The sequence below is a fragment of the Larus michahellis genome, chromosome 5 (genome assembly GCF_964199755.1).
Source record: "Larus michahellis chromosome 5, bLarMic1.1, whole genome shotgun sequence".
Classification (NCBI taxonomy): Eukaryota; Metazoa; Chordata; class Aves; order Charadriiformes; family Laridae; genus Larus; species Larus michahellis.
The window spans coordinates 84690502-84704096 of record NC_133900.1 but is presented as its reverse complement, the minus strand read 5'-3'; positions in this window follow the sequence as shown (position 1 = coordinate 84704096).

Sequence of the window (13595 nt, the reverse complement as noted above, 5' to 3'; positions counted from 1 at the left end):
GTAGGAAATTCTAAGACACTCATTATCTTGCATCTAAGAAGCAAAAGCCGTATTGACGCAGTTCAGCTCTGAAACATCATTACATCGTGACTGTAATCATTTAAATCTTTATTTGAATAATTTATATATTCTAAAGCATCTTCCTTAGTCCAAAAACTGCAGTCAGTTTGATTTAACAGCGTACAGTTTGTATAATTACCAGCAGGTGTCAGGCGTTCACTTCCCAACACAACTGAGCTTGCAAAGTGTCCGTTTTCACAGTAGGGTATACGAAGCTTTCATTTGAAGTTTAGGTACGTGACGCTTTTGTGCACCTTGGTACCCATTAGAATTGAGAGATTTTAATTTCATGATTGATATTACGGGGTGATTTGTGTTAAACAGTAGTGGGCTTAATCTTAACGTGACATTTTTTTGAATATTTGACATATTTATGAATGCCTTCTATAATACAGTAAAAAATGAGTTAAAACTATTGACCTGTACGTAAATGACATCCTTGCGTTTGTCTTCTCCAGGCGCTAAATGCCTGGTGACACTTAAGGTAGTACCGTTTGGTTTATCCCGGACTGGCCCAGTCATCTCTTGTGAATGAAAGAACCCTTACAGTAAAAGCCCGTGACTGGAGTCAGGACTCAGGGATATTATTCTCGGCTCTTCTACAGACCTTTCATGGACCAAAGAAGAAGTTGCCAATGACAAAATGAGGGCACACAGTTCCAAAATAATTAGTAGCGATGTTTGGTTGCCTCAGAAGCACTTTGAAAACTCATTGATTGCAAATGTAAGTTAAATTTCTCGACTTTGGGTTGTATGGGTAAGGGTTGCTGTAAAGAATAAGACCGGACAACGTCATTCCTCCTCTTGTTTCCGATGCTCTACTGTTATGAAGAGATTTAAGGCATTTTTCAATGTATTTATTAGCTGCCTGCTAAGCATTCCCTGGAGGAAACAAAATAAAAATATTTTCCCTAAATATTTGGGCGGTGGAGCACGAATAGCTGTCCTTTGAAGTGGGGTGGTATTTCTAAGCAGATAACCGCACTGACCCTGTTCTTTAAGGTAAACGTCTGTGCTTTGAGCATCTACCCCGGCTAAGTGGGACCAGCTGCCGCCCAAGGAGCCAAGATCCAAGTGCTGCAGCAACGTGAGTCTCAAAGCCGTCTTGGTTAAAATCAACAGAAAGGATTGAGCACGAAATGAGAACTGCTGCCTTGGCAGCTCCAGCTGCATTAGAAACAAACCACTGTTTTTATCCCCTCCCTAACCCAACTTTAGCCGTTACAAATAAAAAGGACCAAAATAACTGGCATAAGAAAATATTATATTCTATATATATGTGAAAGAAAGAGGGAGGACTACATCTCTCGGGCTTTTTTTTGTGCCTGTTCCAGAATGTTGTGGGTTTTTCCCTCACGCACAAGCACTAGGAAAGCCTTTTTGATCAAAAACAAAATGGAAAGACAAAGACTAGATCTGCTACAAGTGGGATCAATAGCGTTCATAAACCACTTTGAAAAGTGCCCTGCTTTGAAAATGCCCAGGTAAGAGATGACAGAGGATGACCTTGTGTAAAGGCAACAGACTTGGAAGGCAATCTTACACCCTCCCTCCACCTCTGACACCCCGGCTCAAGAGCTGAAGCCTCTGTAGCGCCACGTAAGTGGTGGGGAAGTAGAAAACTTTATTCTTTCAGAATAGAGTAGCCCCAGAGGAGGCCCCAGAGATGCTGGGAGGGCTGGAGCCCCTCTGCTGTGGGGACGGGCTGAGAGAGCTGGGGGGGTTCAGCCTGGAGAAGAGAAGGCTCTGGGGAGACCTTGTAACCCACTTCCAGTCCCTCAAGGGGCTCCAGGAAAGCTGGGGAGGGACTCTGGAGCAGGGAGGGGAGCCGTGGGACGAGGGGGAAGGGTTTTACACTGACAGAGGGGAGACTGAGATGAGATCTGAGGCAGAAATTCTTGGCTGTGAGGGCGGTGAGCCCCTGGCCCAGGGTGCCCAGAGAAGCTGTGGCTGCCCCATCCCTGGAGGGGTTCAAGGCCAGGTTGGACGGGGCTTGGAGCAACCTGGGCTGGTGGGAGGTGTCCCTGCCCAGGGCAGGGGGTGGCACTGGGGGGGCTTTAAGGTCCCTTCCAACTCTAACTATTCTGTGATTCTATGAAAACCGTGTTTTATCAGTGTCATGCAGGGAGAACCACTTAATATCTGCTTAAAACTTCACTTAGCAGTTTGTGCTGCTCAGTATTGCCCTCTGGTAACTGACGGCGTGGCTGGGTTTGCATTCCTTTCCTTTGGACCTTATTCATCTCTGAACTGCCGAGAGTTCATCCAAATGGTCACCTTCAGCGGCCTCTAGGCTTCAAAGCCTAGAAAGAAGCCAGACGGGACATCCCACCGTGCCAGCACGAGCACAACTCCTGGCAAGGAGCGGGATTTCAAAGATGGCTTGGAACAATAATACACGAAGAGGCAGATAACAGTAACCCTGTCAACTAATTAATTTGTGTAAACTGTGACAGGCCCTTTGGAAACGTCCTCTGTTTGTGGGACTGTTAGCTATAAACCTGTCATTAGGGTGGCCGGAGCAGTGCGGCGCAATCTGATGGCATGCGAGACGTGCATCGGGAGAAGGTTCAATTTTAAATGAAAACAAGTAAAAATGCACATGGCTGTCCAGAGTACTAACAGCAAGGTCTGCAAGCTTTCAAATACTCCTGTGTGATCTCTTTGCAAAGGAGAAAACCCGAGCTTCTGCTTCCTACTCATATAAAGGTCTTTTCGTTAGCAATATTAAAAGGTACCAACCAGACTTCTGAAGAGCTAATGACAGAAATGCAAGCACAGAGTGAGAAATATTCTAAAATCGATCAAATAATAAAATTCCCTTCCTTATTAAACTACATTAATTGTCCAAATAATCTTTTATTGACAGCCTGGAGCTACACTGAGCTAGATTTCCTTAGGAAAAAAATGATTGAGTAGTTTCTCTAGTCTCTACTCTAGCGGTGCGTCAGTAGATGGCAATGTTACACGTAGCACCGGGGCTTTTCCCTGAAGTGGACAAGCAAGATTTTAACATCGAGAGAAAGCGGCTTTTTGAGACGGTTTTCGTGGATGTTTCATATTGTGCTTTTATCCATGAAAACAAGAGGAGAGAAAATCTTCTCGTGGGGCCGTTTCCTAAAACCCCTGTATTTACGATCCCAGGAGAGACGTGTTCGCGGTGTTTGTGGTCAGCTGTATTTGAGGGCCATCGGTAGTTGGAGTGAAACAGAAATTAAATAGAAATTACACGAGGTATCTAGTCAGAGTTTGTGTTGTGGTCCTCCTTCACGCAAGGTCAACTTGAAAGATCTTGGCATCGGCTGTCCTTCTTGGTAGCTGAGTCTAGGCTGCAACCTGTTAAAGCTTGTACATATTGAGTAAAACTAGAGCATTCCCCTTATTTTCATGAGATTTTTACTGTTGGTTTGGTGGAGTTTGTTTATTTGTTTGTTTTTTAGCCTCCAGACCCAGTATGAAGAGGGATCCAATAACTGGGGGGACATGCTGCAGGAGAGCAGCACTTGGAGAGCCTGGTGCGATGGTCCTGCGCTCCTGTCCTGCCCGGGAATTCCACTGGTATGGGAGGGAGTTCCATGGGAATAATGCACGAAGGGCCCACAACACAAAGACGGCGTGCGATGAATTATAGAGGGGAAACTAAGCTTTTTCAGTCTCCTCCGCTTATCCCAGCGCGCCTGGCTATTGCACAACAGATGGGGTCGAGTGACCTCCTAATGCACGTACCGGCTAGCGCCCATTAATCTTGAAGGGAGGTAAGATTTCATGGTATGTGAGGACATTTTTTTTTTCCCCTTGCGCTGAAATACAGAGATGCTATGGGGAAATGAAGCCCTGATGATGCACTGACTTTACACGAACGGCATGTTATTTTAAGATTAAAATCGTATTCCCTTTCCTTTTTACTGTAATGGATCATAAAACAATGTTGCACAAGATGGGGTGCATTTTATTTGCTGTTAAGGAGTCACATAGCTGCAAAGTTTAAATAAGTTCTTATTAAACAAGGAAAGACGTTTCTTAATTCCTACCTACAATCCCAAATGCTAGCAACTAGAATTAAATGTGAACTTTTTGTTAAGAGGGCATGTGAAAATCCATCGCAAGAGTTTTCTCAGTCTTTCTTACCAATGGATGTGTTTCCATTACTGTTGTTCATTCATGAGAACAAGGGAAGTGATGCAGGATGAGCTGGTGAGAAAATTTAGAGGAAACAATAATAATGAGTCACGACTGAGGTCTGGGCTTCAGAAATTCCCACCTTTCAAAGAAGGTCTGCTAAAGAAAGCTCAAAAGTGATGTTTTAGCCAAATCAAAATTACATTGAAGAAACGCGATGGCATGCAAAGTATTGTTTGCAGCGAGACAGCCCAATCTGCTTCTACTTCTGTTTTGAACTTTTCTTGGATTAAGGGCATGCTAAAAATTGCTCGCCCAATCCATTGTCCTCAGAGACTGCCCTTTCCTTGAGGTCTCGCAGGAGCTGAATTCTGCAAGGAGCCGACTGCTTTCGCTGGCGTTAAAGTTCCCCACTCCGTGGAGCTGTCTTTTGAAGTGTTCAGCAGAATATGTTTAATACTTCAAAGGCTTAGGTCTTTAAAATGTTGAATTCAGTATAACAATATCGTGAAAACTAGCACTAAAACAGGGACGCAGTGACCAAAAGAAGGCTACGCATTGTAAGGTGATAAGGCACAGACTGTGATGGATTTTTATGTTCCAGTTTTTGTGCACTTTACACATTTGTGATGTGGGGGTGATGTTTCCAAACGCCAGTCCCTCTCCCTCCAAGTTCTGTAAATCTTAGAATCCTAGAGTTCCCTGGGTTGGAAGGGACCTTTCAGATCATCGAGTCCAACCATCAACCTGACTCTGACAAAAACCACCACTAACCCATATCTGTGTCTACCTGTCTGTTAAATCCCTCCAGGGATGGTGCCTCAACCACGGCCCTGGGCAGCCTCTTCCAATGCTTGACAACCCTTTCAGCGTAAAATTTTTCCCTAATGCCCATCCTAAACCTCCCCCGGCGCAACTTGAGGCCGTTTCCTCTTGTCCCTAAAATGTCTTTTCCCGAGCTAGTGCGTACAGCCCCACTGGAGTTTCCCAGATTCTCCTCTTTGGGACCACACTTGGGATCAAACTGGGTCACGTACCTGATGTTATCACGTGGGAAACGTGCTCTTGTGGATAGCGGTTGGACAATGGACCAGAATCGTTCCATTTGGAGTTGAGTTCAGCGTAGTGCGGTTTTTACCTGCTGCTGGCGTGTGCTCTGCGTGTGGCTTCTCTAGGCAGCCACGTAAGGGGACTTGCGTCCTCATGAACGCTTGTAGCCGTCCTGCTGAAGGAGACTTGTTTATCGGGGAGTTGAAGTTAAAATTACAGAAGTTGTATTTTGAGCGGCGATTTGATGCGTATGTAGCACTGAGAAGGCGAATAGGCTGAAGTTGTCTGTTAACCCGCTAAACAGAAAACGTACTGCCGTATACAGTCGTTTCCATGTTGATTATGTTAATTTATTGGTGCTCCTTAACTGTCTGGCAAACTCTTTAAACTGTCATCTGGAAGAGTTGCTCCGAAATGTGTATGTGTTCTGACTTTTTATTTTTATAGTAGAAAACACAGTAAGCTACTTTTTTTTTTTTTTTTTTTTATATGGGTATATTAATGTTACCAAGTTACCCGCTATTGCAGCGATTGTCTACTGAAAATCTTGTCAAGACCTTGGAATATGTTACAGAACGAGCAAATTAAGAAAAACACAACCTGAGACCGTACACAGGTGCAGTGAAATGTGAAAGGCAATGTATGCAAATTCGCAGAGCAATATTGCCGCGGTGTATATTGATGGTATTTATTAGGTGTGCAGGGGATCACCAAAATGAGACAAAGTTTGAGAGAGCGGCTCTGTGCTTGACTTGTGTGAACATTTTGTTTCTGCGTGTCGGTGTGCTTTGGGGGTTGTTTTAGCTTTCGCTTTAATCAGTCCGATTAGAAAAACTGTTTTGTATAAATGAACTGTATACAGACCTTCCACTGGATACCTATCAACGGATCGAGGTGCCATGCCCTTCTGAAATTCCTGAACGTTTTTCTAGTAGGGAAACGACGTAGCAAACACAAAACGCTTTGCGGAAAGATGCCAATTTTAAGGAAATCTTTTGGAAAGTAAAAGACTTAAAACGCTTCTACTGTAAACCGGCTCAAATTCTAATGCTTGAAAACATTCCACTGTTGAATACAGAAATTATACTTTCCTGCTTTCATATGTTATGAATTTTCATTTCAAACGTTCATGTGAGGCCTGGAATGTAGGAGGAGAGGACGACTGTGATTTTCCTTAATTCTCCATTACACAAATGAAGTCAGAGACAAGCTGGCTTTCTGTCCCCCCCCGAAATAAAAGATGGACCTTCTCCCCAGCCCAGTTTTCTCAAGGGTCACCCAGTTTTTATTTTTAAAGGTGATGTACCTTCATTTCCATTTCTATCTGCCACACGTGGTATCGTGTAGCCACAATCAAGCAGCCTCTTGTGGTTCCATCACGCTTTTTTGACTGGTTGTGTTTTCCTGATAAATCGTTTAAGCAATCAGGCTGGATTATAGAGCTAGGTGCCAAACTCCTAATGAAGTAAGGTAATTATTGCCCGTAGCAGGTAGCAGAGCGTGGTGGGAAGATGCAAATGAGATGGTTGATGTTCTTGTGGCCTAAAAACCGACCGCTGCGGGAACCATTTTTTGACGCTTCCTTCTACTGAGCTGATAAATTCGGTTGTGTTGATGTGCTCGTCCTGCTGCTTGTTCTGCATCCAGCTCAGCCATCTCCATGCTGGTGTACACTGTACAATATATACGTTATTGCCTTCCCTTGTGAGGTTTTTCTGCGAATCTGAGCCACGTGTGCTGGCTGGGAGCAGTAACAGACTGATCTGCAAGCTGAACCAAAAAAAAAGTCGAGTGGGACAGAAGCTGTTCAAAGGGAATATATAAACATGGAAGCTGGTATTCTGTTTCTGGAACTACTGACTCCTCTCTGTGGCTTCAAACCAGCTATTTACTTGCTATCTTTATTTACTCATCCGTGAAAGAAGGATGATAATTATTTACCTCACTGGAAGTTTTAATAGTTCATTAGTTTGTTTTCAAAGAGCTTCCCGACAGCTGAAGCAGACCAGCGCGCACACATACACACATCACACACACACACACACACACACACACACACACACATACACATACGTTTCCTGTGGCCAGGACGTGGCAGCTCGGTTCTGCTGATCCCTCCCCAAACAGCTGGCTTCACCCACACCTTCAGCTTGGAAGCTAAGGCCGGCTTCAAGGTGTCTTATCTTTGCCTGCCTCAGGTTTTTATATTTATATATACATTCCACACCCCCCCCCGCCCCTTGGATCCTGTTCCATGATGTCTTTTATGAGTGTTCACAAAAACCTGCTTCGCTAAACAAAAGAGGGACACAGGCTTGTGATCGCTACAGAAGGCCGTCCTGTGTCCGAATGGCTTTTTAAAATTTTAGAGAACTGGGGTTTTCAGGAAAGTTATCATTCAGGGTTTTTAGGAAAAAAAGCGTGGAAGTTTGATCTGCTCGCAGGGAGGGAACGACGACCAACGATGGAAGAGGGAAGGGGAGCAACAGGGAGGTGAAGTTAACGGAATAAGAGGGACTCTGGAGCAGGGAGGGGAGCCGTGGGACGAGGGGGAAGGGTTTTACACTGACAGAGGGGAGACTGAGATGAGATCTGAGGCAGAAATTCTTGGCTGTGAGGGCGGTGAGCCCCTGGCCCAGGGTGCCCAGAGAAGCTGTGGCTGCCCCATCCCTGGAGGGGTTCAAGGCCAGGTTGGACGGGGCTTGGAGCAACCTGGGCTGGTGGGAGGTGTCCCTGCCCAGGGCAGGGGGTGCCACTGGGGGGGCTTTAAGGTCCCTTCCCACCCAAACCAGTCTGTGATTCTATGAATAAAAATAATAGCATCACTTTCTGGCAAAAGTGAACAGAAAATCACCAAATGGGCCAGATACAGCCCGTGTCACTGCCTGTGTAAATGGAAACATTGGCCGGGTTTGCCTGGCACTGGGAGGTGGAGTTTTTGCAGGTGGGATGTGTAAGTTCTGTTGATGCCTTGCAAAAGCCAGCTCCTGGCTTGTCGGAAATTACCAAGAAGCTTTGAGGCTACTAAATTAAAATTGCCTTTGCTTATCAAATAATGGCCGCGTATTATATCTCAAAATATAGGAAGTTACACAAGATCCGAAATAAAGTAAGGCTTTGTGCATTTTTGATAAGGGTTGTTTTTCTTTTTCTTTTTTTTTTCGGGTTATAAACAAGAAAATAACCCCTGATGGATATTTATCCTGCAATAAACAAATTAACAATGCCAGAAAGCTATTTTTTTAACTAAACTTTTTTTTTTTTTTTCCAGTAAATTGACAAAAGATGCCTCAAGGAGTTAGATGTGCCTGTATATGGAAAAAAGCAATTCTCGCAGTAAGCAATAAATTATGGTACATATGGCACTGATTAAATTGTGGTATCAAAGTGAAGCTGGTTTGAGATAAATAAGAGAAATTGCCACTCGTTGCTGATGTAACGGACCAGATACTTGGTTGTCCCGTAAAGATTATTTAATGGAATAGTTGCGGTTATAAACAAGCTAAAACCTGCTGAAATGTTTGTATACAAAGGCTAATGTTTCAACTTATTTCTCCTATGCAATTTAAGCAGCCTTTAGGTTCTTCCAGGCATGAGAAAAATGTGAGCTAGTGTTGCAAATTCTTCGGCTTTTCATACAAAAGCTACAAATAAATGTTCTCCTGTAACCTTGAAGCCAGTCAGGGTCAGCTCTGTCCCTCTCGACCTGAATCTTCCGTGTGTTTTTTCCACCTCTGAAGTATTTTGAGTATGTTTGAATATTCTTTGAATGTGTTTGCGTATTCTTGATAGCAGTAGCAGGGAAAACAGGTAAAAAAAAAAATATACAAACCGTCGTCTACAAAAAAAACCAACTTGGAAAATAATAACCCAAGCTTTCTACTGGCAACGCTTTCGCACAGCGCGCAATTTTACACCAAGTTTCTGGCTGCCAGTTCTGTATGGAATGGACTTAGGTTATTATCTGCAATTTACTCTGTATGAAAATAACAGAAGAGTCTGTAGCAACTGCGCGCGTATTTGAAATAATGAAAAATCTTCAGGTGAAGAGGCAAGTGTAACTGGTTTTTAGCTGTTAAGACATTCATCGTTAGTCCTCTCTAAGACCAAATTTTAGCGTTTTTCCTCTGTCTATGCAAGTGTTACTCTTTTATCCTTCTTATAAGCATATTATAAAGTTATGTTCCCCCAATATTCCGACTTTTAGCAATAATTCTGTCACTTTTCTTTTGCTTACGCAGTGAGGAATTCTCGGTGTGTGAGTTCGGAGTCAAGGGTGCTTTAGAGACGGTTCAGCTGGAAGCTGCTTCCGGAACTATTTGCAGAACAAGGATGAATTACACGAAAAAACGTTTGCTTGAGTTTAGGGGAGGGGTAAGTACTTGAAGGAGAGATCTGTGCGTGGTTACTAAACAAGAAATACATCGGCCTTGGGATAACCTTGGAGATTAAATAATTCAGGGAGTTCTTACTTCCACAGGCTCGTAAATACTTGCCCAATTCTTGCTTTTCCCACTGTTGGGGATGAAGATTCTTGCCTGTACAGCCCCTTGGTCGCAGCTAATATTGCTTTTGTGGTTTGCCATCTATGTTCTTACTCACTTTTTTGCTTATGTTTATCTGTGTAATTAATTAAGAATTTAACGAGTTGGTAAAACCATAAAAATCCAGGAAACTATGGCAAAATCTGCAGCTATGGACTTTTTACATCAGTGTATGCTCTACTACTTAAAATTCAGCCCGCCCGTGGGTGTACGTAGTTATATGTCACCTTCTGATTGGTGGGAAACATGCAAAAGTTGATTTTTTTTTAATAGAATTTATTATTATTATTATTTTATTATTATTATTTTTTTATTATTATTATTATTATTATTATTATTATTATTATTATTATTATTATTATTATTATTATTATTATTATTTTGCCATAATAAATAATGAAGGATTATTATCTGTGCCTTCTTGTTTTTCTTTTCTCAAGCTGCAGCCTACTGATGAGTTTGTAACACGTAATCCCGGTGACGGAATGCTTTACTGCTGAAATTCCGTGTCTGCTATTTGACACCTGAGGTGACTTCCACGCTCTTTCCCTCTGTAGTGGTAAATCCTCTGCTAGCCTTTTAATAACGCTCCTTCACTCTTGCTTTCCTTCCAAGATGCAATTTGTTAAAAATAGGTATTGCGGTATATTTAGCACACACGGAACATGCAGGTACGTGAAAAAGCACGTGCATTTTCCAGTTAAAGCACTTATTTTGTCACTTGCTATATATTTAACACCATCAGTGGATCAGTTCGATGTGTGTATTGAATATTGAGATCGTAGCATCATAGAATGGTTTAGGTTGGAAGGGACTGTAAAGATCATCTAGTTCCAACCCCCTGCCAGTGCTTTTACACTTAGAAAATACTTTACGATAGTCTCAATTTCATTATGAAAATTGTGTTGCGATCCACTCTTTCCATTAAAATTTGAAAAATTTCTTTATGACTTATAGCTTCCAATTCTTCCATATGGAGGCATTCTTTGAAAAATACGTGCAGACAAACGTTTTTTATGATAATAATCAGGAATGAGCACCCTTCTCCCATGGCAGGCGAAGTGACGACATGTGAAATGCAGCTTGGGCACAGTTGCTGTTGGGGTTTGTCTCAGATCTTTGAGCAACTCAATATTTTTGAAGGTCTCTTTTTTTAATTCAGCTTCATTCACTTGAGAGAGAAACTACGTACAAAACGATCTGGATTTCAAGTCAAGTGTTAGGTATGTAGGATATTTACATCTTAAAAAAAGAAATAACAGACATTCTTCTTTATTTGTTTTTGTCATTAAGTAATTTAGGTCAGTAGGGCTTAGATTTACTTCAGATTTACTTCCTCCAAGCTCCTTATCTGGTTGTGACTTATAAGCTGAGCGCTGGAAAACACTTCAGCGCTGCAAAGTAGCAGCATTCAGCATTGGAGAGTGCGGGTGTATTAGTAAAATACCTCCTTTTCTTAATCGCTAGGAAGGACTTTTAAGGGCTGCCATGGCTAAGATATTTGCTGGCATTGGGTTTGGGATTTGGTAGGATTTACAGGAAGGAAGTGGTTAGGACTTATTTTTTGTTATTCACATTGACCGTGTCCTTTTTCTGTATTAGATGTGTTGACGTTCACTTACGTTCAGAAAAATAAAGATCGTAGTGGACGAAACAGTTACTCTGCCTTAATCTTTTCTGTCTATGCATTACACCCTGGGATAAAAATATGTACAGTCACCTTCTACGTGCTTATTATAGAAGAAATAGTTCTGTCTTTGATATTACAGCCAAAGTTTAGATTTAAAATGCAAACTATGGTTACAGAAGTAACCGTAATGTTAAGAATTGTATAGCGTCTTCTACATGGCCTTTCTCAGAGTGGTAGGAGAGAGATTTTGTCTGTTCTTCCTTTTCTTTTTTGCATTCTCAGGCAGGTTGTGTTTCAATGCTCAGGGGACCCCTGAAGACCTTTTCAGCCTGAAAAGATTGTATCCAAGATTTGCACGAAGCAAAATTGTCTTTCTTCTGTCTCTGGTTCCGTCTGTGTAGATAGCCTCTGAGTAAAAATATTAGTAGTTAAAAGTGACGTAGATGAACAGAATACTGGCTGGTACGTGCGTGATTACTTGTTTCCTGTTATGTGTTTCCTGTGTTATCTTTTTTTTTCAATTGTAGCTAGGGACTTAACCTTGGGGCTCTGTTTTACGGGCGAGTTGTGTGGCTGAATTCCCTCATCTCTTTTGTAACTCTTGAGCTTCATCATTTAAAAGGGCTGTATTTCATAATACTTCCAATTTATCTATTGTTATACTTATTCCTGAAATATTCAAAAGTTTGCAGTTCAGCAGAAAATTTGATAAATTAGAGTTTCGATGTTTGTTATCCAATGTTTGCATCTTCAATAAGGCTGTATGACTAAAAACTAAATTACCCTAACGGTGAGGGACAACAGGTTTCATTATTTCAGTCTTGGCACAGTCTAAAACTTCTGACAGGAACCTGTAGAGTTGCATTGCTGGTCTGATGGCTTGCAGAGGCAGGACGAAGGCCTTCCTCGTCCAACTCTTGACTCTGTTCCTGCCACTTCTCACTTCCCCCAAGGAGCGCAGTTGGCCAGAAGGAGGCACAACTGGACGTCCAGGGCTGCAGGGACGGCGACCAGGAGCATCCACAGCCTCACAGCAAGATAAATTATGGCAACATCGCAGGTAGAGACAGCGGGAACTGTGAGTTCTTTGTGAATCTAAGCACTTCTTGGGTTTGTGGTGTAAGGAGTGAGAGCTAGATGATCTTTAAGGTCCCTTCCAACCCAAACCATTCTATGATTCTATGTCCAGAGGCGTTTGCAGCACAACAGCCCACATTCAGCTCTCCAAACCCACCTCTGCAGGGCATGATTTTCCTCTCTGCTGTGTCGCTGGAGGGAGCAAAGCCCTGTAGGACACTGGGAACAGACCTCCATCTCTGTGGATTTTGGTGGATTGCAGGAAAGATACTTATACTGTTACTTTCCTATGGAAAATGTGCATCACAGGCTTTTGAAATAGCCATGAAAACCATTTCTATGACCATCCAAACTCTTGCAAATCTAAATATGGAAACATTTAATTCCACTTTGTTTTCTGAGGTGACTTCAACCTTTTGGTGGGAACCTGCTCAACTATGGCCGGGGAGCGTTCAGGAGATGGTTGGGTGTGCAAAGATTTCCCTTGACGCAGCACTGAGCTTGTAGATATGATCCTTGTCATACAAACACGCCGTAACTATTGGCCACTCGTTCTCACGGTTAAAGAAAAAAAAAGTGTCCAGAACCTGAAGTCGGCATAATTTGCTGCTGTTGCTCTTTAGCATGAGGAATGGATGGAGGTGAGGAAAAAAACCCCAGAAATTCAAGATACTTTGTTTCTTTTTTCTTCTTTTCTTTTCTAAGATTTCTGAAATTAGTCTTCTAGTCCTACATTTAAGATAGTTTGGGAACTTGAATGAAGTTTGTGTCTTTGTACATCGTTGTTTACGTTTCTTCCTGAAATTATTGCCAAACCTACAGACTTTCACGTAGCCTGAGGCAGCCGATAAGGCACACAGGCCTCTGGGACTGCCTTTTGTGAATGTGACACCCAGGCCATTCTTTGGGATCATGAATACTGGGAAAAAATGGAGATACCCAGCATTACTGTACTAGGAAGTTCTAAAGATGGTTATTAATGAAATTTATCTCTTCTCCACCCAATGCAAAAATGCAGATTTGTCAGATTTATTTCCCACCACCACCAATAAATGATAATAAATTCCTCATGTACTGAAAATATTTTTTAAAATGATAGAGTTCTTCCTTGAAAA